Source organism: Micropterus salmoides, unplaced genomic scaffold, assembly GCF_014851395.1.
Source record: "Micropterus salmoides isolate LMB-PRFRI ecotype aquatic unplaced genomic scaffold, ASM1485139v1 Ms_hic_scaffold_19, whole genome shotgun sequence".
Lineage (NCBI taxonomy): Eukaryota > Metazoa > Chordata > Actinopteri > Centrarchiformes > Centrarchidae > Micropterus > Micropterus salmoides.
This window is the reverse complement of record NW_024041039.1, coordinates 9274498-9300192: the sequence shown is the minus strand read 5'-3', so window position 1 is coordinate 9300192 and position 25695 is coordinate 9274498. Positions and strand designations below refer to the sequence as shown.

The 25695-nt window shown below is 39.7% G+C and overlaps 1 protein-coding gene across 1 annotated transcript in view; it reads right to left on the bottom strand.

Moving 5' to 3' along the window:
• The window catches only part of frmd6 (FERM domain containing 6), a 66754-nt gene extending 41542 nt beyond the window's left edge, over positions 1-25212 (bottom strand). The window contains exon 1 of the mRNA XM_038728663.1: positions 24914-25212. The gene's annotated coding sequence lies outside the window, so the exon portion shown is untranslated. The remainder of the gene's footprint in view (positions 1-24913) is intronic.
• Between the last annotated feature and the right edge of the window lie 483 nt (positions 25213-25695).

The window sequence follows — 25695 nt, the reverse complement described above, 5'->3', positions numbered from 1 at the left end:
GAGTGCAGGGTCATATCTGACACGAGGGAGTGGTGGTGGGGTTTACGTCTACACTGTGGGTCCCCTCTGCTACCCGTCAATTACATCACCATCTGATTACATCATCTCTCACTGGGACTGGTGAGACAACCCAGCGTCTCCTCATGATTGCCCCTCTGCAGCGACGTACTGCACCTATGACAGCCCAAGATGCTGTTAGCTGAACTGTAGAGCTATTGTGAAAAGGCAAAGACCTCACCCTCAGCTGCCATCTCTCTCTCTCTCTGCCCTTCTGTGTCTCTTTCTCTCTCCGTTATAATTCAGCATAACTAAAAAGAGAGTTCACTCAAAGTAAACAGCTTCTCTTGCTCCGTGGCTGCCTGCCCCGCCCTGAGAGCAGGCAGTAATCACAAGATTGACTAAGGCCATAAAACACAAGTGTGGCCAAAGTAGCTCAGCTTTGATCGTGTTGCTCACATAATCTTAAGCCTGTTTATACCCTTCAGGTAAGGTTTCACTTACACAAGCTAAAATCATTCCCTATAGTGTTTCTCAGCGGCAGCGCACAGGTCATCTGAGGTCAACTTCTTCTTCTGCATAACCTTTTCATTTTCTACCACAATGATTCTCTGTTCCTCGGCTTGACATTTTTGAGTAGGAGCCTTTAAAAATAACCATTGTTTTTTTCGTTCAATTTGTTTTATACGGTTCAGTGTAGACAGATAATTCTGTTCAGATGCAGTAAATGTCATCAGGCAATGAAATTACTAGGATCAGGAAATCCTATTTTGTATTAATCATAGTCAGCTTTCAGAAGCTTCTTTAGCCTATTAGAAAAGCAAAATGGAGAAGACATTTAGGAGACACAGGAAGAGAAACAGCAACACGGATTGTGTTTCTACGTGGGATGATGTAATTTCACCTGTCATTACCCTCACAAATAGAAATTCCTGTTAAATCTGCATTTTCCATCACCGGGTGTGTCTATTAATAAATAGAGCTAATGATTGGAAAAGATTGGCTTTTCATTCATTTAGACCTCACCCACACACTCTGGGTCTTCATACTTAAAAGTTCATGATGTGCCTGTTCTGTCTTGTGGATTTATCGCTGGTTTTGATCTTAATTTGCAGCCTTTGTTCTTTGTAAAACACTTTTTGATGTTTGTTTAAAGTGCCTCAGAAATAAATCCGGCTTCAACTAGACTTCATTTTCCATGGCATTGCATGAGATCTTACCCTCATTTTTACCACGCTTACTCAAATTTCCCAAACGGCCTGTTTGAAAGAAAGTCAATGTCGCGTTACATCTGAAGACCTTTGCGTTGATCGACTTGATCTAAGACATTTTGTGCTTCATACAAATGAGCAACAGGCTTCAGAAGAAGAGAGAAATTCATTACAACAGAGCGCATTAACAAACTCATGAGTGGAAGTTTCCTGGCTGCTAGTCAGACGTAATGAGCAAAGTGAAGAATTATGATTCTTCAAGTGAATGAAACGAGCGTTGTGTGATTCATGCTGTGCTCTACCTCCCTCAGTGGAGCCAGCAGGAGGCTCGCCCCGCACAACAGCTGCTTGTCTCTGACTAAACAACATCCATAAGAGAGTGTATGTCAACCACAAACTGCTTATGTTTCTAAATCTGTCAGGAGGACATATTGTCATCCCGCAGATTAGCTCCAACTTTCATGGAGTAGGAAATTGCCTTGCAGTCTTTTCACAGCATAATTTACATATTCATATTACAAATATTTTGGGAAACCTCCTGCAATTCACAGTCAAGCCTACTCTAGAGTCAGAGAGTTATTTTCTCTTTAAAAAAAACAGCAGCCTCCTGATATTGAAATCATGCAAATCATGGTCAAAATGTCAAATTTCCCAGTAACTTTAAACCTACATGAATTGTTTTTTGGGCAAAAACAACTTTGATACCTATTAAGTTGATACAGCGAACTAGCAAACAGTTGCCTATTGACACATCCAGCAGACACGTGGCAACATAATTCCAATATTTACTCTCATTTTGCCTTTGTTTTGCTCTCCAACAACTCCTATGGGAAATATCTGGCTTTTAATGCAGTTAAATGCAGTACTATTTACAGCACAAGCTCTAACTTTTCTAACCATTTTTCTGCTGATGCTGGGCAGTTAGAATAGTGTTTCGTTTTTTTTGTTTGTTTTTTAACTGAAAACCGCTGTCTGCTGCATGTGATGAGAGCAGTGGGACTAACCTAATCTGTGTAGACAGCAAAAACAAAACAATGAGTTAAAAGACACCTCAAAGGACAGAGGGGAACTGCAGAGTTGTTTGATATGCTACATTCCAGGCAACTCGGAACTGGGAAATTTTCTACCACCAACTACAAAAAGTACTGTGGAACTTGAAGTCAGATTTCCTTCTTGTGAAGCTTGTTTTGCATGTAAATTGATATAGAAATACTTTTTCAGTTTTTAGTCATCTTCTCTTCCCAAAAGTGATTCAGGAAATTTTAAAATTGCCCCGAAATGTGAAAACATTTGGAAATATAGCCTACAACTTTTGCTGATTTTTGAGGATTACCAACAGATGTAGCTAGAATTAAATTTTGAACATTAAAACTATATTTCCTGCATTCTAGAGACATTTTCTGCACCATTTTATGAATATAATGTTGTAATCAGTACCTTGTTTTTGTAGCTAAAGTAATTGGTTTTTTTTTTTTTAAAGGCAGATCTGTTTCTTCTGTATTTACACTATTGCAAATTTTCTTATTGTGCAAATAAACGTTTCTCATAGCATTTTCATTTGTTATTTAACATTTCTGGTTGCTATTTTTCAGAACACTTTTAACAAATGCTTTCAAAAAGTGATGGGGACAACATCTGCCATTTCAAAAAGGGGTGGGGACCCGGTGTCCCCGGTGTAAATGACACCTATGGTCTGTCACTCTAGTGGTACAGTAAGTAAGTAAGTAAAGTTTATTTGTATAGCACCTTTCACAGATAAAAATCACAAAGTGATTCACAATAACATGTAATACAATGCAACAAAGTAAAATACAATGCATAAGAAAATATAAAAGCAAATGGAAAACAGAACAAAAACCATAAAACTGTCTCGTCTAACTAAAAGCCTGCTTGAATAGCAGAGTCTTCAGTTGCTTTTTAAAAGAATCGACAGAATTCATACAACGTAGAAAGGAAGGCAAAGCATTCCACAGCCTAGGGGCCACGGCTTGGAATGAACGATCCCCTCTGGTTTTAAAATGAGTGTAGGGAACCACTAACAACCTCTGACCTGATGACCTCAAACTACAGGTCGGAGTATGAAGCTGTATCAACTCAGAGATGTAGGGACGAACTTTACCATGCAGGGCTCTAAAAGTAAGGACCAGGATTTTAAATTTAATTCTATACTGGACTGGTAACCAGTGAAGTGCTGCTAAAACAAGTGTGATGTGGGCTCTTTTGTTAATGTGAGTTAAAAGCCTTTCAGCAGAGTTCTGAACAGCCTGGAGACGGTAAAGCTCCTTCTTGCTCAAACAACTAAAAAGACTTATAGTTCTCTAAATGAGAGGGGAAAAAGCATGAATGATCATCTCCCTTTGACACCAGTGTTCTTAATTTGGAAATATTCCTTAGTTGGAAGAAACAGTTTCTGACTAGTTGTTTAGAGTGGTACTCTAAGGACATCGCTGAATCAAAAACAACACCTAAGCTCCTGAGGCTCGGCTGCACTATAAAGTATATTCTCTACATGTTCTTACTGTGATTTATTAAAAGTATATCAACCTAATATGTAGGAAACTATTTGGATTTTCTGTAGCTGCAGCAGTAGGGCAAATGAGCAAATAGTAAATGCCTTCAGAAGAATTTAGTTTTTCCTGTGATTCAGTCTGACATATTTGGTCACTTCACAGAAAAATCTAACTTGACTAGAATTTAAAATAAAGTGTTCTGAACAAAGCTTGGCCACACAAAGCAGGAGTGCAGAGTTTGAAACACAGTCTTGAAACTGTTTGAATCTGATCTTCCAAAGAGTCCCAAAAATGGAGTTAAATACAGTTATAAATCCCCGTCTTTCCTATTATGACAAGTCTAAAACTTTGGATAACCCAGACACACGACTGACTTACGATGAAGCAAAACACAGGAGGAAGGTTCCTGTTTCAAAATAGAAAAACACACCTGAAGGTACATTCCCCGTGCATGATTAAACAGCATCCTGGCGTTGAGTCAGCCCTGCAGGCTCATCAGGTGCTCAGTGCCAAGCTGGAGTTCCTGGCTTTTGATTGGCTCTCCATGTTTTTTGTTCCGGTGACGCAGCTTTGAGTGTCCTTCCTCTGATTTAAATCAGCATGAAAAGACGTGAGGAGACGGCAAGTTCTTGTTTCTCCTCAACTTGACTCAGTTACTCCTGCGTAGTAGTTTATGATTAAGCAGTTCATGGTTCGCTTGTTTACATGCCTTGTGCATGTTTGTGCTTGTCAGCTAAACAATTAAATTTCATATTATGTTTAGGTGTTATATGAAATATGCTGTACAGACCTCAGTATAAGCCTGTGACAGGCTGTAATTACAATCCTGGTAACTGCTTATTTTCTTTTAAAGGCTTTTTTCTTTTTTTTTTTACAACTTTGCCTCCATTGTAAATGTGCTTTACGATATCTGGCAGGATGGTTGTTGGTGGGACACAAACATCAACAAAGGGAATTTTGTGAGCTATTAATCCCCTGCAGGTCAGACTGTTTCTCTGTCATCTAGTAATGGGCTACTTAAGAAGAACAGTAAATCGTGGGAGTGCCACCCACCTTGTGTGCCCTGTGCTGTGAACCATACCTGTTGACTATATTAGGATGTCTGGTTCAAAGACGTTTTTTTTTTTCTTTTTCTTTATGTCAATGACATGGACAAAAACTGCCTGGCCAGGTTTCCAATCTTGCTTCATAACAAACTAATAGGAAAACATGCTCTTGGTGTAATTGGGTTCATTAGTGTTCATTTGGAGCAGCTGCAGCAAGAATGTCACTGCAATCTTGTTTCATACTATATGAGCAGACATATTAACTTTTATTTTTGAAGTACCTACTGTCCATTATGTTTAATTTATGTTAATTGACATTTGAAGTTTTGACTGAATTGTCTCAACACATATCAGATGCCATGACTTTTGGACATTCATGTTCCCCTAATCTAGCTCCATCATAAGGTCGAAAGTTTGGTTTATGGCAAATTATGACATTCCCATCAGCCTGAGCTGCACTTAGTGTTCAGGGATAATGAGCTAGATGAACAGGACTACTGTAAGGTGGTGAACATGTTGGGTATAGTCTCTGTGAGCATGTTACCACCCGGACATTAGCACAGCCCTGCACCTCAGTACAGCATCACAGAGCAGTGAGCATTACTGTAAACTCTTGTATCGTCATCCAGTAGCTCTAACTAACTAGTAGCTTCTGAGATGAGTTTGAGATGAGATGTTTGCACTCTTTACATAGGATAATTTATTCATTTCACAAACAGGTTGAAATTAAATCCATTTTAACTGAGAATTTTCAGAAACCTACTGCTATTAAACAGTCCACAATAACAACAGTATAAAGAGACATTTTCAAGCCAGAGGTTTTGTCTCTGAAGAAACAGCAGCAGCTCCCTGATTTTAAAATGATGCAAGTCGTGACTGAAACGTCTTAAACTCCGCTTTCCCTCTTAAACACCCCAGTAAGTAATGTTAGTTGGTAAAAACATCTCTGTTTAAATGGGTTAATTAATGACAATTAGCAGCAGCTGTATCATCACTGTCATCTCTCACTGGGAGAAATTAGGTAAAACCTTATTTATTTTGCAGTTATTTGTGTGACAGTGTTTAATTTTATTAACAGAATCTCTCTTTGTATTTGCCATTTACCCATAGATTTTACTTTTTTTTTACTCTTTATTCCTGTCCAAAATGGCATTTTAAAAAAAACATTTTTTCAACTTTTCCATGTTAAATTTAACCAGAAGGAACACAATGAATCTAAACACCTGAATTAACTTACAAAGCACCCTGTGATTAGATGGGAGGATGCCACCATATTGACTTGTGATTCATCACTCTTATTACCGGTCCCTTATTTATGGAAACCTCAAACACACACACACACACACACACACACACACACACACACACACACACACACACACACTAAAAAAGAAATCCAAGGGCCTGTTGTAGTTTTCTCCTCTTTAAACACGTTAGGCAATGATTAACTGGTGCCTTGTTTCCTCTCTGAGAGCCACCTAACCTCCGGCTCTCACTGCTCTCACTGTGTGATCTCGTGCTGTGCCCTTAGCCCAGCCTCTCCCACCCCACATCAATATAATACTTCAGTAATCAAACCCTGAACCCCCTCCCCCAACAGCCAGCCATTCGCCTTCAAAGCACCTGTAGACCAACTCCTCCCTCCACGACCACATTAGTCTGTCTGTCCTGACTGAAAAACTGATTCTTACTGGCTGCCAGGCTTTTTTTTCCTACAGTGTGCAGGATGTGTATTAATGAATGCCTTTGATGTCTGAAAAAAACAACCCAAATGATGAGCTTCTAGGAGAGATTACTATAGTATACTAACACCTCATTGCTGAACACCAGCTAATATTTTCCTAAAGTCTGTTTTTCTTCAGTTCTATTTAACCTTTTCCAAAGTATTCCATTACAAATAGAAGTCAGTCAAATTAGAACTTAAAAATAAACATCTTTAAGCAGTAGTATAAAAGTATTGTTAAGAGACATTTAGGTTCTATGAAAACTTAGTATCTACAGTTGGGAGATTTTTATGCTTTCAGATCACTTAAAGAAGGAACAGAAAGGAGGAGGATGAAAAGAAAGGTCAGAAGGAAGGAAAGATATAAATCAAAATGAAAGGTAATGTTTGTTCGTATTTTATGGATTCATAATTTTGATTTGATACTCCATTTCTTGAAGAATTTCCTTAAAATAACATTTAACTAAATATTAATTTGTTACTCATTTAATACTGATATATTATTGATTTGAGTGCTTGCCTGTAGAAAGATATTTAGATTTTTTGTTTGTTTAGCTGATTGGCTCTTTCGGTTATGCTAGCAGTTAATTGGAATTGATTACTTGTAAGTTTACCAATTAAACACTGTATCTCTTTTCCCTAAAAGTAGGGTACCAAATTACACTGTTCTGTCCCGGAAACGTACCTGGAAAATTTATGAAATATTACACACCCATAAAATTGTTATGATATTTAAAGCAATTTTCTTTCTTGCCGAAATTAGAAAGTCAATACCACTTTCATCATCTGTATGGTAAATCTGAAGCTGCCATCAGCAGCCGGATAGCTTAGTTTAAGCACAAGGTCAGTGTATCATAAGGCTTAAAACTACTAGAGTCTGCAAAAAAACTGGCCAAGAAATAGTTCGGCATGTACGCTGCGACTTCATATTTACTGTACAGACATTACAGTGGCATCGGTCTTCTTCTCTGATACTTGACAAGAAAGCCAATAAGTGTTATTCCAAATGTGTCGAACTAGAAAAGCACAATATTTCCCTTTGAAAATACAAAGTCTCTCAAAGTCCAACACAGAAATACTTAGGTAAAATACCAGTACTTCAAACCTTTACAGTACAGGCACTTAAGTGCTTTCCACCTTTGCTCATGACACTGGCCTCGATGTGAACGGTGCCTAACTTGATCCAAAACTACATTAACCATTCAAACTGCTACAAGAGGGACTGGTATGTTTGAGATAATTAGGGTTTACTTCATGTGTTACTTCAGATCATCACAGTTGTAAGAAGGAGGAAAAATACATTTCAATGAGACCTTACTGTTAAACAGTTCCTAATGTTACAGTGTGCATAAAAACTACGCAAGTAGAATAGTTAGTTCAGCTGTGAATCATACAACAATATGTTTAAAAACTGTGTGACCCAGCTACTGTTGCCTGTAATTGATCTATTCAGTCACTACAACTCAATATATGGTGAAGAGAGTTGTTTGGTTACATCAGTCAACACACTAGTCTAAGTCTGCTTGTTTATTCCTTCAGCTAGTCTGGCACCTAATCTGGAGGCCACATGGTTCTATAAACAATCCTCGCCTGTAGATATGTTTACAGCTTTTCCTCTAAAAACATGCTTCATTGTATCCCTGCTGCTCCTGATAATCAGCCCACAGGTCACAATGCCTGATCTGAAGCTTGCTGAGGTCATCCACATCCTGCTAATTGTCAGGGAGATCAGCGTGGTAGTCGTGATAAACTGTGAAAGGAAACTGGTAGACTGGGAGTGCTGAGTGGAGCAAGAGGCAAAGGGGACTGGGATTATGGTTCAGCCTGGAGGTTGGAGTTGGAAATGATCATGGCAGTGGAGATGCTGGTTATAGCATTGGGAATGTGAGCAAGAATGGGAATGTTGCTGGTTTCTCTACCCACATTTCAGTCACAACACTTAAAAATAAAATGTACAGATTTGGGCTCTGTTTGGCTGTGTAACTTTATTAGTTTTTTTTGGAGCAACACAAAATAGCCTTTGCGCAACGGAAATGAGTATTTGTTATGCTCTCCGCTTTCTATTTCAGGGCGTTAACGTTGCAATTTTCTTCTCCTAAAACAAAAGCCTGCGTTTAAATGGTAATGTTATCCGTTAGTGGTCCATTGCTTGGCTGAATGAGGAAATTCCCTGTCTAAACGCAGAACAAAACCACCTGCCTTTATGATAAACACTGCCACAAGACAATAAGAAGAAACTGCAGACTGAGGGTAAGAGGGACAAGATTGTATCCGCCGATCAAGGACAAGATTAAATCCATTTCAACACAGGCTCAGGGACAATCCTGAAGATGAGGGGGAGTATTAACTTTGCTATCTCATGGCTGAACTCCTTTCTTTGGGACCTCGCCGACTCTACAGACACAGGAACGCATTACAAACCCCTGGAACGATGCGTGGAATAAACACTGTGCCTAAACAGAACCAGATGTTCCTCCAGCTATGGACTGGAGAGTGCTGTGATCGTGTGCTGGGTTGGGCTGATCACCAGCGTCACTGAGGCAAACCAACTCCAGCTTTAGGCCTTAGCAAAACAGGTCTCTTCCTGTGCCTCACAGGAGCAACTATTCCTATATTGAGGCCCTTTATTCTGCAATGTGTGCTTTTCATTTAGAAAATATTAATGCAATGAGGGACTGAAGTGGTGTCTTTGAAGTGATCAAGTGACTATGAGATCTGTTACTTAAGTAAAGGTGCGTAACAAGGCTTGCTTTAGCCTTTACATAGCATGAGTCAGAAGGGTCAATATTATTTTGATGCAGACCTTTGCAGATATTTGCTGGGTGACAAACTCAGATTACAACCTGCGTCCAAAGTGAAAGCACAAATAAAAGAAACAAGAGGGTCTACAGTCATGTTAGTGGCTCTGTGAGGCACAACTGAGACACAGCAGTACATTGAGCTAAATGAGATCATGCTAATGTTATGCTAATGTCAGCATACTGACGTGCTAACATGCTGATGTTAAGCAGGTATTCACAACATTCACCAACATAAAGTATATTACATCTGAGGCTGATCATTAGTTTTACAGGTTGTTGGTCATGGCTATTCATGGCTTGGCTCCTGATTATATTTTAGATATTTTAACTCCGTATGAGCCCTCCCGTGGCCTAAGATCTTCTGGCAAGGGCCTCCTGTCTGTTCCTGGAGCCAGAGGAAATGTGTGATTTGTTGTGAAGCACTTTGTACTTTGTTTGAAAAGTGCTATATAAATAAAGCTTATTATTATTATTATTATTATTATTATTATTATAAATCAAAGTATTGGACATATTAAAGATGTGACCTGCAGGTGGCGCAAGAGAAAGCATTGAGAGATCATCGTAGATCATCCTCAGGGGGACATGAATGTTTTTACCCAATTTCATGGCAAACCATTTAGTAGTTGTTGAGACAGTTCACTCAAAACCACAAATTTTAACCTCAAGTTGGCGCTAGAGTAAAGTGAGATGATCACCAAAGTCAGAAGAATTCATCCTCTGGGGACCATGAATGTCTGCACAAAATTTCATGACAATCCATCGAAATAGTTGTTGAGATATTTCAGTCTAGACCAAAGTGGCGACTGACTGACTGACATTGCCACAGAGAGCCACACCTCTATCACGGCTGGAAGAGAGAGAGGCCATGGTTGCCCTTTTGCTGTCCTTTACAATAGAGCAGAAGCTGAAGAATGGGCACAGTAGAAGCCACCCCGTCTCTTAAAAAATGCATTTATATCTCCCTAATAAAACAAAAGCTTGCTTTTAAATAGTAGTTTTACCGCTTATTGGTCTTGATTGCTAGGCTGAATGAGGAAATTCCCTGTCTAAATGCAGAGCTAAACCACCTGCCTTAAACATTAAATTTGCTATCTCATGGCTGAACTACATTACCACTTCCCTATAAGTTATGTGTGGTAGATGAATACACTTTCTGGATTTGCTCATGAAAAAAACCCAGGCAGTTAAAGTTTCCTCCACAACATACTTGGTAAAACTATTTAGTAGTATATAAATGTAATTTCTGGGGTTGGTAGAAGTTTGAAGTTTTGCTTGTCAAAAGGACACAACAAGGCTCTTAATATTTCATAACAGGCAGTAATGACAGTCCATACATTTTCAGATGAAAACCTTAATGGCTGTCTTGGCAGGGGAAACATGCTTTTGTTGTAACTCAAAACTTGGGCTGGGGAAGTTTGGAGAGGCAACAACTTTGTGGGATTAGTCTCCATGGCTCATGTATATTTTCACTGAAAACAACAGATTTTCACATTCCGCAGCATCATTTATTCATCTGACAAGCATTATGGTCTCAGGCTTGCCTTATTAAATGATGCAGATATTTTCCTCTTGGGTGGAATCTGGCTTTTTTTTCCACTCCCAAGAAGAAGTTTCGAAATAAAGCGAGCATCCAATTTGTAGGGACTTGACTGGATCCACCCTAGTTCTTTGGAAGGAAACCGCTTCCATTTCCCCCAAATGGAGAATTAGAGCCGCAGCTTCGAGCATGCTGTTATACAACTGGTGGGTTGGACAGTGGCATTCCCACATGCTGATGTTAACTACATGCGCAGCACTTTCCGCAGGTCAAACCCCAGCCTCCAAACCCACAGACTATCTATTAGACTCAAAATGAAGCTGTTCATTTGTGCTTGTGGTATGGAATTCCATTTGTGTTACAGTAAAAAAAAACTTTAGCTTTGTCATGGTACAGTAGATGATGAAGAATCAGAAGAGGTCAAACCTTGTGACTCACAAGTAAAGCTGATAGGCTACTTATTATACACACTAACAGATGTACATGTGGCTGTGCAGCAATCACATACACAAGCTGTCTGCTTTCTTGAAGTCTGTGATGAGTTTGTGTATGTTTTCTGTTTTGTGTATTTATGCCATGCTCACATCCACATCCAGATTTGAATGCCATGGTGGAAGAAGTATTCAGATCCTTTACTTAAGTAAAAGTAGAAATACCATGGTCTAAAAATACTACAAGTAGTTTACGAGTAAAACTGACAAGCAGAAGTCCTGAATTCAAAATGTTACTTAAGTACATAAGTTTTATCAGCAAAATGTACTCAAAGTCATCATATAAGTATATCATGCGCTTTTTATGTAAAAAGTAACTTGTGTCAAATAAATGTAGTGGTGTAAAAACGTACATTTCCCTCTGTAATATAGTGGAAGAAGTAAAAAGTAACTTGTGTCAAATAAATGTAGTGGTGTAAAAACGTACAATATTTCCCTCTGTAATATAGTGGAAGAAGTAAAAAGTAGAGTGTAAAGTATAAGTATATATTTAAGTATAGCATTAAATAAAAATTCTCAAGTATTAGTACAAGTACCTCAAAAAGTTACTTCGTTTCCTTGTTTGCTTTAATACATATCGACTATATTACAGTTTAAGTTAAATCTCCTACTCTTAATAACAAATGGCTATGTTTTTTTATGTTTTTTCACTGGAGTGCTTGTATTTAGGTTTTTAAAAAAAAATTATATCAGTAAAGTGACTGAGAATAACAAGGGAAAATTCAAGTTGCAGTAATCCAATAAGTACCATTTATAGTCACATTGGCTGCTGTTCAGCAAAGTTACCAAGGCTTGTTTTCACAAAACAGAATATTAAACTTCTGACTTCACTGAACTTGTGTATATTGTACAGATATTTCCATAAGTAGCGATGACATCTGGATGACATATGACAATTCAGCAGCTTTTAAAGTTTCCAAGAAGTGTGAAATCTGTTAGAAGTTTGACACCGTATAAAGGAAAAAGTTTGGTGATGGTTACTGTGGGAAATAAGCTTTTGATGGTGTATCTTGTGTCAAACAGAGAGTCCCATAAGCTGAGTTGGAAGTGCAGTTAAGGAACACGAGCCTCCCTCGGTTTCCTGCCTGTCCTCCATTTGTCCTCGTCATGTTCTCCCCTCATCGTTAGAGACAGACCACCAGTAACAACCCTCAAGTTAATTCATATAGCTGCGGCAGGGCTGACACTGTTCATTGTCCCACATCAAGAGGGGTCACAAGTTTGTTTGCCCACCACAGCCACTATGTCTGTCAACAGCCATGAGCTAAATGGCCAAAATGCAATGTGATGCCAAATAATTAGCCTTGTACAAATCGAAACTCTGATAAAGCTCTGCCTTCTGCCAAAGCCCAGACTGTTTGGCGTAAAAATCTTCAAATAACCCTCTATTATCATTCCACTGCACTGGCACGGACCACAGAACAACAAAAATAACACGAGTCATTTGGCGTACAAACATGTCATGCATCTGTTGTGCATGCTGAGGCTTTGATAGTTTCTGGGTCGCCCACAGAGAGAACCAGACTTCTTTTTCTGAAAATAGCTGCCTGTTAAAGCAAACGACAAACTTTGTACTCTTTTGAGGAGACGCAGAAGTGGGAATTTCCCACTTGTCGTTTAATGTGGGAATGTAGGGAAATTGCACATACACATATGAGATTGTTCAAAACAAATCAGTCAGTATGTAAGTAAGTAAGATTTCTCTTTTATTTTTAGTACATGTGCATTATTCTGAAGGGATGTTTTACAAAACTGGAATTGGAATTTTTACTTATTTTGAGATTATCTGCTGAATTGATGCCCAAATTATTAAAATACGAGCATGGCTATTAGTGATGCATAATGTACACTCCTCCTAAAACAAAACAGCTTCTCAACATTTTCGGTCTTTCCAATTAACACTGGAAGAACATGCTTGCGGTATGAATAGAAGCAACATGTAAATGCCTATACAAAGACCTGAGAGATTCAAATAGAAGAAAAGGCCAGGGACACACATGCAATATGACTGATATTTGTCATACTCTACCATTGTCAAAGTGCATCTTTCAAATGCAGCTCTGTTTAACCTGTATATTGGCTCGACATGTCTGGACCTGCAGATGACTTTTAGAGGAGAAGTGAACGCCTCCACAAGCACAGGCGCTCTGGCAAACCCACAAAGTAGTCTGATGTTTTGTTTCTGTGTTGTTTATCTGCTTTGTAAGCTACTGAGTTTGGGATTTGTCCAAGTAAAGCTCCTGTAAATACTTTTGGTGCTTCTTTACAAGCATTAAAAAACTGGTATGCAGAAGAGCTAGTCAAAATAAAAGAAAACAGGTTAAAGCTCAAAAGAAGAATGAATGCACACCATAATTGTTTGGTTTTTTTCTGTGTGGAACAAGGCCAGTTTAGTGTGACCAGTAAAAAAAGAGCATAGGTGAGTGATTGGGTTACCCTGCTGTGAGGGAGGGAACAGGATGTCAGGGGAGCTGTGAACACGTTAAGGCCTGCCCTGCACTTACAGGGCTGGATCTAAGCTGACACGCAGGAATGTGTCTCCATATAGAGCGTGAAATCTGTGCAACGTAATCTGCTCTGTATGCTCAAAAATGAAAAAAAAGTCCAGATTTTTGTTGCGTGAAGAGCTCAAATTTAAGTTTTAAGTAATAATATTGGAACGAGAGAACAATAAGCAAACGGCAGTGTGAGAATTTGAACAGATGTTTCTCAAAGATTCAATTTGACAGTTGTCTTGACATTATGTTCTTTGAGAGTTTAATTTATTCATTTGATGCTTTCACTTGGATTACATTTGTTTTAATTTAGATGCAATAAAAACATAAAGCATATCAAAGATTCTGCTGAAGCTTTCGCATCTTAAAACTCAAACATTTTCTGCGAGCAGAAAGGCAAGCATAATTTTTTACATATGCTTCATCAAAGATCACATTTTCACTTAATTAGAAACCTAAGTAGAGAGGAGGCTACCACATTAAGATTACAATAAATACATAATTACAAAAGAAACATAATCTGAAGTAGAACTCAACAAAAGTTATATGTAGTAAGGGTCACTCAAAGAATGAAAATACTGTAATACATTCCACAAAATCTTAGATCTCAAATTAAACTAGGTCAGGAGAAACCCCTTAACATCCAAGATAGAGCACAAAAAACAAAAAAGGTTCAGCAAACTAAATACACATATATATATAATTTATAGTTTATTTTTCTTCTCATATTGCCTGCGCTAGACCAGCATCTGACTGATTTATACTAGTATGCAGAGGACTTGTGATTTTCTCATTGATCATAAAAAGAAAATGTGTTGTCTTGAAATGTAAATTTGTATTGTTTAATACAGTGGTTCCTAACCTTTTTGGTGTAAGGTACCCCCACAGCCCTGTCAAGTAAACTTGCGTACCCCTTCGTCGATCACACCTATTATGTACCAAATGTATGACACCATTGATTATATAAAAGTTGATGTTGTTATTTTTTGGTTTTTTTACAATTTAAGTGTCAGTATAAAGGTTGGTTTGGTCACCTACACTAGGCTACTGCCATAGAAGCTGATGTTTCAACCATGATAACCATTTGTTTTTAAATTATAGTTTTTTCTTATTGGTTGGGCTTATTTGCAATATTTTCCTGTACCCCCTGACAACTGCAGAAGTGCCCCCTGGGGTACAAGTACCCCTGGTTGGGAATCACTGGTTTATGGGGATAACGTCAAAGACACGATCAGATTGTTTTTTCTTTTCAATTTTGGAAGTATCCTTCCTATCCTGGAGAGCTTTCAAGCCCCAAACCAAATGTACTGGATTTTTTGCCACTTTAAAATGCTATTAAAACTGTATCTATATCTTAAAATATAGGATAACATACTTATCAACTTAGAAGTATAACACTTACATACATATTTAAGTTTAGGTCTACAAGATCATTTCCACTTTTGCAGGACTTCTGCAGTTGGAGACTCTTTTGTCTTTTGTCAGACTTTTCTTTACATTTGCCATGTTTAATGTCTAAATTGGCTATCTTATTGCTGTTTTTTCTGTATCTTCATTCTATATTTAGCTTACTTTAGGAAATATAGGTCTGCAGTATGTTTAGTTTTACAATTAATGAATATAAATGAACCTTTTACAGCCTCAAAATTTGTATGAAGCATAATCTTTCACATACTTTCAGTAGCTGCTTCAATACATAAGACAATATTTATATTTCAGGATGATGAGAAATATTTAATAAATACACAGATTCTGGTTTTCCAGTCCAAACACACACAGATGATCAGAAGTGTAGAAGATATTGAGGTTCTCTTTCCATCAGACAGGAAGGGAATTCTTCAAGGAGACGAACCACAATCATCGTGGTGTGAGCCCTCTCGACCTCAGCTGCCTGAGACTCGCCCTTTCACCTTCTGACTGACCCTTCCCCGCTGCTGCGGAGTTGATTGTGCTATGAGAGGGCTGGAGGCGAGCCCTTTAGTCAGGAGAAATGAATCTTCCACATGCTGCTGGAGGAATGTCATGGTCCAGACAGTCTGGAGTTCCCCCCTGGGAGTTCAGGAATTCGGACACCTGTGAAATTCCCTTTAGTCTTTTAGGGAGAAACAGGGTCAATCCACCTTAAGTGCATCTGCAGGCACGTTGACTAGAGAATGGGAAGATGCTACGTTTGTCTTTCATGCCAGTGAGAGTCCATCTCTTATACTGATCACCTGCAATAAGGTTTTTCACATTTGTTGGGTGTTTCCTCTGCCATCTTTGTGTAGTTTTCTCTTTCACTTCAAAATGGATATGAATTACCTAATACATAAAATAATTGTTGAGATTTTTCAGTCTGGCGCAAAATGGTTAACGGACTGACCGACATTGCCATCCCTAGAGCCATGCCAGGATAGCATGACTAAAAACCACTAAAACAATCTTTAAGCTGCTGTGAAATAATAAGGGAAGAAATTGAACTTTAAAAGAAAACAGTAAGTCAATGAGTGAAGATTTAAGACAACAGTATTAATAAAAGGCACAGGATTTACAAAACACTAAGTCCACTTATAAATGACCTCAGACATCATTCTTACCAGGGACTGGTTGGTTTTCACTGAAACAGTGGCTGGAATTTTAAGAGGAGAGTCTGTGAACTTCACAGGATGACAGAACTGGACCCTTTTGATGAACTGCACAGTTGAATAAGTGTCAACTGTGCCTGCAGCCCAGACAACGTGTTGGTGTCAAATTTCATAATCTGTGTGTAAAAAACCTTTGACGCAGCATGGCTGCAGCTTATGAGTAACAACGGAGAAAGAAAAAGTCTCTGCAGAATCTTCTCATAGCACTCAAACATTCTGAATCTTGTGTTAAAGTGAAATCTGTTCATCAACACCTTCACCATCAGGTAACATAAAGTACAAAGTAAAAAGTCTCCAAAAGTCAAATTTCTTTATGTCTTTGACTGCTGCAATAAACATAGGAGCTACAAATAATAAAGTAAAAAAGAGAAGAGAGAATTGTCATCATTCATTTCCCCTCAGCTTTGTTGTTTAAATTTAGTGAAAAATGTGCACCAAAAAGCTTTTACTGAAACTGAGAGATGAAAACAGCCAAGGGAGTGTGTGCATTTAGAAGCTATTTAACTTCACATCCAATGTGTCTTTATATCCAAATTAAGCTTAACCTAATATGCTTGCCCAAATCCTAATCATTCCATAGACTGTATAGAAAAATCATTCATACTCCTCTTGCCTAAACCTAACCAACCAAACCAATGAAGGCAACGAGTACTAGCAAATCAGATGCAGAATAGGGCAAGTCATGCCTTTGCCAACCTAGGAAAAAGACTTTCACGTCTCTTTACATGACGTCACCTAACTTCAAATTCTCTCATCATACTTACTACGGCCACTTAACAATAAATCTTAATGTGGGTCATAAGAAGCTGCTTGAACAATTGACCTATACCTCATCATATTTTTGGTCAAGGACTTGACCAAACTCTAATTTCATCCAGAATATATTATATATTTAGTTAGTTATAAAACTTTTTTTTGTCTTTTTCTACTCTAGGAACACACGTGTCCTTCCTCAGACAGCACATTCTTTACAGTACCTTACAGTGTAATACACTTCACAATGCATGGCTTAAGTATCTTCCAGCTTGTCATAACTTTGGGATTATCATTGAAGAGCTTGGTAACTGCCACCTGAATCCTTCAGAAGAAGACACTGGGCTGTGTATCACCATTTAGTTTGATACATGTACTGACTTATTAGCTGGGAGACACGGCATCCTTCAGGGGACAAACACCACTTGAAAGATTTAAAGACGTCAGTGTGATATATTCTTGTGTCCGTACAGGGTTCAATCCATACTCGGGTGGACGGATGGAAAGTAATGAACATGTCAAAAGACAGAATGAGTTCATTTTAATATTCATCAGCTGACCACGAACTGCTTGCAGCAGAGGAGGAGTTCAGACAACATGAAACATGAGCTTAGCCTCTAGTCAGTTCATTACTGGGGTGAGTTAAGGCCCGTGTTTGTCCTCTGAATTCTAATTAGCAGGTCATAAAATCTGTCCTCCCTCATGGTCAGGCACAGGATGAGTGATTCCTGTTTTCATTTTCTTCTTCTGTGGACTCCAACCTCCATGCAAAGTCAGACAGTCTCAGCTTGTCGACATTTTATTCTAATATTATTCTACTCGCGATCATATTTCATCCTGTGTAGTCTAACCACCTCATTGCTCAGACTCACCATGACTTCTGTGCAGCTGATACATCAGATATTATTATTATTATATTACGTGTGTAATTTAGTTTAGTGTTCATTTTGACCTTGGGAGCAGTAGTTTGACAAAATAATGTTGACTCATGATCTGATTACCCACCAGCAGAGATGCTCACAAGTCTCTGAGCAAGAGTCCAAGTCTCAAGTCTCACGTGGTTATAACGAATGTTGTATCACCAACTGTGTTCAATCCAGGCTGCTTATAAAACTGCATAGCTATAAAGGAATTCTGTAACTGTAACCTGTTTCTTACTTACAGAGCACAACCATGTAATGTGCAATGCAATTAATGACAGCTTATTAACTACTGTAAGTCAACACATGTCCCAGACTCTCAAAACAATACACTGTAACCTGTTTTTCACAGAGCACACCCATGTAATTTGCAGCGCAATCAATAACAGCTTAAACTCCTGAAAGTCAAAACACAACCAGACTCTCAAACCAGTGTAATGTTAACTAAATAAAACTGTAAGGTTCCATGATCAACAGTGAACCTGTAGCTTGTTTTTCACTTACAGAGCACAACCATGTAATGCGCAATGCAATCAATGACAGCTTATTAACTACTGTAAGTCAACACACTACCAGACTACCACCAGTGTAGGCCTAATGTTAACTAAATAAAGCTGTAACGTTACATGATTAACAATGAATCTGTAACCTGTTTGCAGCCAACGGTAATAATTAACTTGATGGCAGCCAGCGGGGGCGTAAAGGATTACGTTAAACGCTCATTCATCTTTTCATAACTTACAGACTTAACCTACTGTAGGTCGCGGCTAAAGCAAGAAACAAGCTAATGTTAGATGGCCAATGCTGAGCTAAACATGATTATTAACCTCAGGTTATTATTAACCTCAGGTTATTAATCAGCGCTTCTTTGTTTGGGCCTTGTTGTATGAAGTTTTACAGCCAAAGTTTATGATGAATGGCACAGCAGCTGCCGCTGTTTGTTGTCCTCTGGCACGTGTGGCCGCGCGCGTGCAGCTGATACTACCTGTTCGGTATGCAGGTTATAAGTAATGGAGGGAGAGGAGCAAGGTCATCAGACGTTTCCTAAAAATAAACATTGTTCACGTCCCACACCTCGAGTCCGAAGTCTTTTGAGGACGAGTCTCAAGTGGAGTCTGAAGTCACTGTGTATGCGACTTAAGTCGGACTCAAGTCCGAGTCTTAAACTTGAGTCCCCATCTCTGCTCACCAGCTTTTCCCAGATACATCAACTCGTCTTCATCAACATTAGGATTTTGCTCAAGCATCCAGAATGAGATTGACTTTACACAAACATACAGGTGTTCATGTATAGGCCTATCCATGAAGAATCATGTCATGAAACATTACATGGGTAGGCGAGAGAGAAAAAGTGGGTCTTAAGAAACCTTTTAAATTAGTCATGATACTGCTGTTCTTATATTTTGAGGGAGAGTATTCAAGAGTCTTTGTGCAGCCACTGAGAAGGCCCTGTCACCAAAATGTTTGTGTATGTAAATGTCCAACAGACATCCAATTATCATATTGGAAACACATCAGTGAGCCACATTGTTGCACTGGGTCATATCTTCCTTCATTATGATGACATGTTTTCTTTTGAATCCATTCTACATACACCATCCTGCTGCTGTAAATACAATAGAGCACGTGTGTATTAATCCGCAAATGAAGATAGTCCCTGACAAATGCACTATTTTCTCCTGTTACTCCTGAGAAATGTTTGCTCGCCTGCATCATCCTATAAAATATATACCTATGCATATGCTAGAAAAGTGCAGCAAAGACAGAAGTCCATAATATACTGAAATAAGTCACAATAAGTGATTGTGTGTAGTGTGTGTTACGCTATAAATTATTCAGATTGACTTGTGGACCAGTCAGGCAACAGAATGTGGAAATACAGGGATAACAGCGACAGCTGTGAAAGTCCATAATATACTGAAATAAGTCACACCAACCATAAGCAGCAATGTGTGTTGCTGTCAAGTGACCCAATGTCAAGTGTCTCTAGTCCACATGCAGTGAAGGACTCTTTATACATGAGCGCCTCATCGGTTAATTAAATTATCTGACCTCAGTTCTGCTTCATCATCACTGTAAAGACTGTTACGAACCCCTGTTGTCTAGGGGTGTGGGGGCCATAAACATATGGGCATAAAAACTGGTGTTTGTCTTAAAAGGTAACTTTTATTGGTAACCAGAGGAGCAGACAGGTAACAAACACAAGCAAAAGGAGGGTGGATGAGGGTACTGTCAAAAGGAGGACTGTGCCTGACTATATTTAAACAAGTCAGATTCCCACTACACCTAATGAAACTAACATAAAAATACTAAGTGTGGTGGTCAGTGTGGTCTCTAGCCCTATTTCCACCCTTTTGCCAGCCACACACACTGGTAAATACACATAAAAATCAAACACTCAAAAGGTACTGTGACACTGGCTACTAAACATAACCACAAACTGGCTAAGACAAACTCAAGTGAATCGCACCACTAAACACAACTGCAGAGGCTAACTAACAAAGTACTTACTTCACTAATATGGCACACAATCAACACACAAGGCACACAAGTCAACTGGCTGTGACCCCTAAAGTGACCCCTAAAGCCCCCCTCCAGTGTATTTTGACATTTCTATGATATTTTACATTTTTCAGAGTCACTTCCTTACAATGTCGATTACCCACATAGCTTGGCAAATATTTTTTGACAAATAGCTTCATTTTGTGCTGAAAGTTGCAAAAGTTGCTTAGTAGTTAAAACGGGGAGGTGACGTATCACTATAGCAATTCCATAAGTCATACGTCATTCTCCAAGCTTGCGCAGTCACACTGTCATGCCTCGTTAAAAAAACTGTCACGCCGCCACGGCTCGTTTAGTCAGAGCATCAAACCGATAAACATAGTTGTGAGCTAGCTAACCAATTTATCATGTCATTCACTTAGAACTACAGTAGGGATGTTCATAACAACTCAGCTTTACATGCAGAAGATCAAGTATATGGTTGTATTGTAAGTTTAGACAAAATAGCACAGTTCAAAAGAGTAAAAGACCCCCCCGTGGTAAAGTAAGCGCACCATATAACGTAGTGGGAGTTATCATGTCCAGTGCGTGACAGGACCGTCGACTGTGTGATTGAACAGCAGCTGATACTCGGACATTATTTTCTATCGTGGGTAAGTAATACTCCTGCCAGTGCAGTAAAGTGTACTAAACATTACAGTGTAGTGATGTTAACACAGCATATCATTAGCGAACACTCCGGACAGTCAGTTTTATGTTGTCATGGTAATTGATTACGTCCAACTATTAACCACACCCCCATTCTCTGTTTGAGAAAGAACATTCACCAAAAACAGCAGTTAAAACTGGCGGGAGGGGGGCTTTAAGAGCAGGAGATAATGCTGAAGTGGTGACGAGCCACTGGTCGAGCTGGAACAGAGTGGACCAATAGGTGGGACTGAAGTCAGTCTGACAGAGCTCCACAGAAACCAGGAAGTAGGCAGGTCTTCACTGCACAGGTAGACCTTTCCTCACCACAGGGTCATACAGCCTACTTGGTATAGGCGAGACAGAATGTGGAAATACAGGGATAACAGCGACAGCCGTGACCCCCCCCCCATAAACAAACTGGGAATTTAACAGTCTAGACCCAACCACATTTCTGCTCTATTATATGTGCAGTCTAGATAAGGCATCTGCAATAATGTTCTCTGAACCATTCTTATGCCGTATCTCCAGATTGTATTCTTGGTACAATCAAGGCCCACCTCATGAGTCTCTGGTTATGGTTATACATACAAGCCAAGAACACGAATGGGTTGTGGTCTGTGTAAACTACCACAGGCAAAGAGCTGGAACCAACATAGACCTCAAAATGCTGGAAGGCTAACAACAAAGCAGGGGTCTCTTTTTCGATGGTCGAATAGTTAAACTGATGGCGGTTATACTTCTTAGAGAAGTAACATACAGGATGGTCTATACATTCTACATCTTCCTGCAAATGCACAACACCAGCTCCCACGGCACTGGCGTCCACTTCCGGCTTAAATGACTTGGAAAAGTCTGGGGCAGCCAGGACGGGAGCGTGGCAGAGGAGAGACTTTCGCGACTTGACATTCTGGGGTCCACACAAAGTTAACTTTAGGGCTAAGCAACCTAGTTAACGGTTCGACCACAGACAAGAAGTTCCTACAAAAAGCTCTATAGTAACCAGCCAGACCGAGAAATGAGCGCAACGCCTTACGGGTGGTTGGAACTGGACTTGAAGCAATAGCTTCCACTTTCGCTTCTACTGGACGAACTTGACCTTGACCAACTTGACGGCCTAGATAGGTCAAATTGGCCTTCCCAAACTCTCATTTAGCAAGGTTTATGGTAAGGTCGGCTTGAGCAAGGCGGGAAAACACTTCAGAGAGGGTGAGCATGTGACTCTCCCATGTATCTGAGTAGATAATAAGATCATCTAGGTAGACATTACAATTTCTAATACTGTTAATTAATCTCTGGAAGGAAGCCGGAGTGGTACACATCCCAAAGGCCATTACAGTGTACTGCAAAAAGTCATCTGGAGTCACAAAAGCTGAGATCTTCAATGCACGCTCAGTAAGAGGGACTTGCCAGTACCCTTTTAAGAGTTCTACTTTGCTCACAAACACGGCTGTACCGAGAGTATCAACGCAATCTTCCCTCCGAGGCAAGGGATACGAATCACGCACAGTGAGAGCATTAACTTTTCTAAAGTCTGAGATAAATCTCGGTGAACCGTAAGGCTTGTTTTCCACAAGACATGGTGAATTCCATGGACTAGAGCTCGCTTGGCGAGGCCATGCTGAAGGAGGTACTCTACTTCTCCTTTCTTTACATCACGCTTCATTACATTTGTGCGATATGGGTGCTGCTTATTGGGTCGCGGGTTTGTTAGTTCAACATCATGTTTTAATACTTTAGTTCTACCTGGAACATCACTGAACAAACTCGGAAACTGAGTAACTAACTATCACAGCCTGCCTTTGAGCTGGGGAGAGATGTGGTAAGCAGGTAGGTAATGCCTCAATCGCCTCCAAGTTAGGGAGACGAGAACCTGGGTAGATGGGACAACGCGGCCGCAGATAGTCAACGTCTGGTAAAGGCGTAGGGTCAGTCGCTACTAAAGCTACCACTCCAGGCCGAGGTTTCGCGAGAGCTGAGTCTGGTTTGAACCCCCTAGCAGTAGCAGTCTGAGCCCTTCTTCCTGACATGATAGTTTTAGCATATTAATGTGACACACAATGGTTTTCCTACGCCGATCAGGAGTGCTTATCACATAGTCAGTGTCACTGAGTCTTTTGTGAACCTCATATGAAAATTTGGCTGACAATGCGGTACCGGAAGTAACGGCAAGACTTTGTCTCCAACACTGAAGTCATGTTCTACAGCGGAACGATCGTAATTTCGTTTCATAACGGTTTGTGCGGTAGTCAACATGTGCTTAGTGAGGGCATTAGCTCTGTGCAGTCGCTCACGGAACTGACTTACATAATCGAGCACGTTTTGTGCAGGAATGGACTGCAACGACAGAAACTGGTCATGCAATGTTTGCTGAGGTCCGAACACAAGCTGGGCAGGGCTGAATCCTAGTGATTCCTGTACAGCGTCGCGTGCAGCGAACAAAAAGAATGGGATGCTCTCATCCCAGTCAGTGCCACTGTCATTGCAATGTTTCTTAAGCATAGACTTTAACGTCTGGTGGCACCGTTCTAGCGTACCCTGTGATTCAGGATGGTAAGCAGACAAAACAACATGGCATACATTTAGTGTCCCTAGTATCTGTTTAAATAGCCTGGACTGGAAATTAGACCCTTGGTCCCACTACACGAGGTAAACCGAAAGTTGAAAAGAATTTAGTTAGAGCCCTAACTATGCTCTTTGCAGTGATGTTTCGGCGTAGGACAGCCTCAGGGAAATCAGTAGCGGCACACATAATCGTACACAAATATTGGTTATGTAACCCTTCGTTGACACCAGTAGAGCTGATCAAACAAGACCTAAGGTGTACCTTATTATCACACCGGGCTACTATATTAAAAGTGTGTTAAACAGGACCCTAATATTCGGCACAGTGACTTCAGGCAGGAGAAGTAAGTATAGACAACAAATAAACAATGTGTGTAAGAACAATAATAGCGCGGTTCCTCCACTGTGGAACTTCTAAGCTCACCTTAAGAACTGTACTGAAGTTCCCCAGAATAATGGTAAGTATTTATAAGTAACTCAAATATGAACAACAATATATAGTATGAAAAAAGGAAAAAACATTTATTTATACTTTCCTGGTACTTTCAAAACCAAGGGTTTCCTTTACAACACCAAATTTTTTGTATCAAACCCAAACCACTAAAGTTTTAAGTTCAAAGTTTAAACCTTACAATGAACCCTTAATAAACTGACAAATAGCCAGAAGATGATTTATCAAACCACTCTGGTACTCTTCAAAATAACACTTCCATGTTTTGTTTCTCTTAGGATGGAATAGAAAAAATATTAAACTGTGTGTGTGTGTGTGTGTGTGTGTGTGTGTGTGTGTGTGTGTGTGAACTGAATGAAAATAAATGTAACCTGTACAGGTATCAATAACAAAAGGTACCACTTAAGTATAATAAAGTCCCAAGTACACACATCTGAACCATCACAGTTCAACTTTAAAATGTTCAAATTATTATCAAGCGCTTGGATTTGTAAACGTTTGGGCCCATACGTGGTGCACATATGAAAGAGTAATCCTTTAACTCCCTGGTAGTACAGTTCAATGTTGAATGAAAAGTCTCCCCTTAAAGTTACTCACGTGGCTCCGTCACTCCGACAGTTCAAAAGAATCCACCGGCTGGTAGACGATGCAGCAGAATGGCGAGGTGCAGTAGGTAGATGTCCACGTGGCGATGCAATTCCCGGGGGCGGGGTCCCTCCTCACAGAGGTGCTACTCAGCAGGCTACCTCCCACAGCTCCACTTTCTCTCTAGTTCTCCGGTAAAAAAAAAAACTGCGCTCGTTGTCTAAGCTGGTTGTCTCTCAGGACAGTTCAAGCCAATTACCCTCTAGTTTAAAAGTCCGACACTTTTACACTTTTCTCTGTTAATTGCAAACACGAGCGGGGACTGACCGAGCTACACTTATCACTTTCACTGGAAAAAAAAAAAACGACTGAGCCTGCTACAACAAATAAATTAAGTGCAAGGTAATATTTGTGCCCATACATGTGTACTTAAGTCTACAAATATTAATTCTCTCCACACATTGACACACTGCCGCTTCTCTCTGGCAACTGCGTCTTCTCTCGTTCTTCTCTTCCAACTATCTTTTTCTACCCTCCCCTCAAGTGATCTCCAATTGGCTCAGTTTACATCAATCAAAACAAAGTTATCATGACACTGGAATTCACAAAGAGCAAAGCATCATGGAAGGTGTAGTTTTCCCATTAAGATCCCACATGTAAAGAAACAGTCTATATTTAGTAGGCCTCTACAGTTACTGTTCTTAGTGCATGACAACGGACCCACGCAGTCGATAATCACTCAGCCAAAAGGTGCTTCAATCATAGGTAGGGGATGTAGAGGGACAAAATGTAGC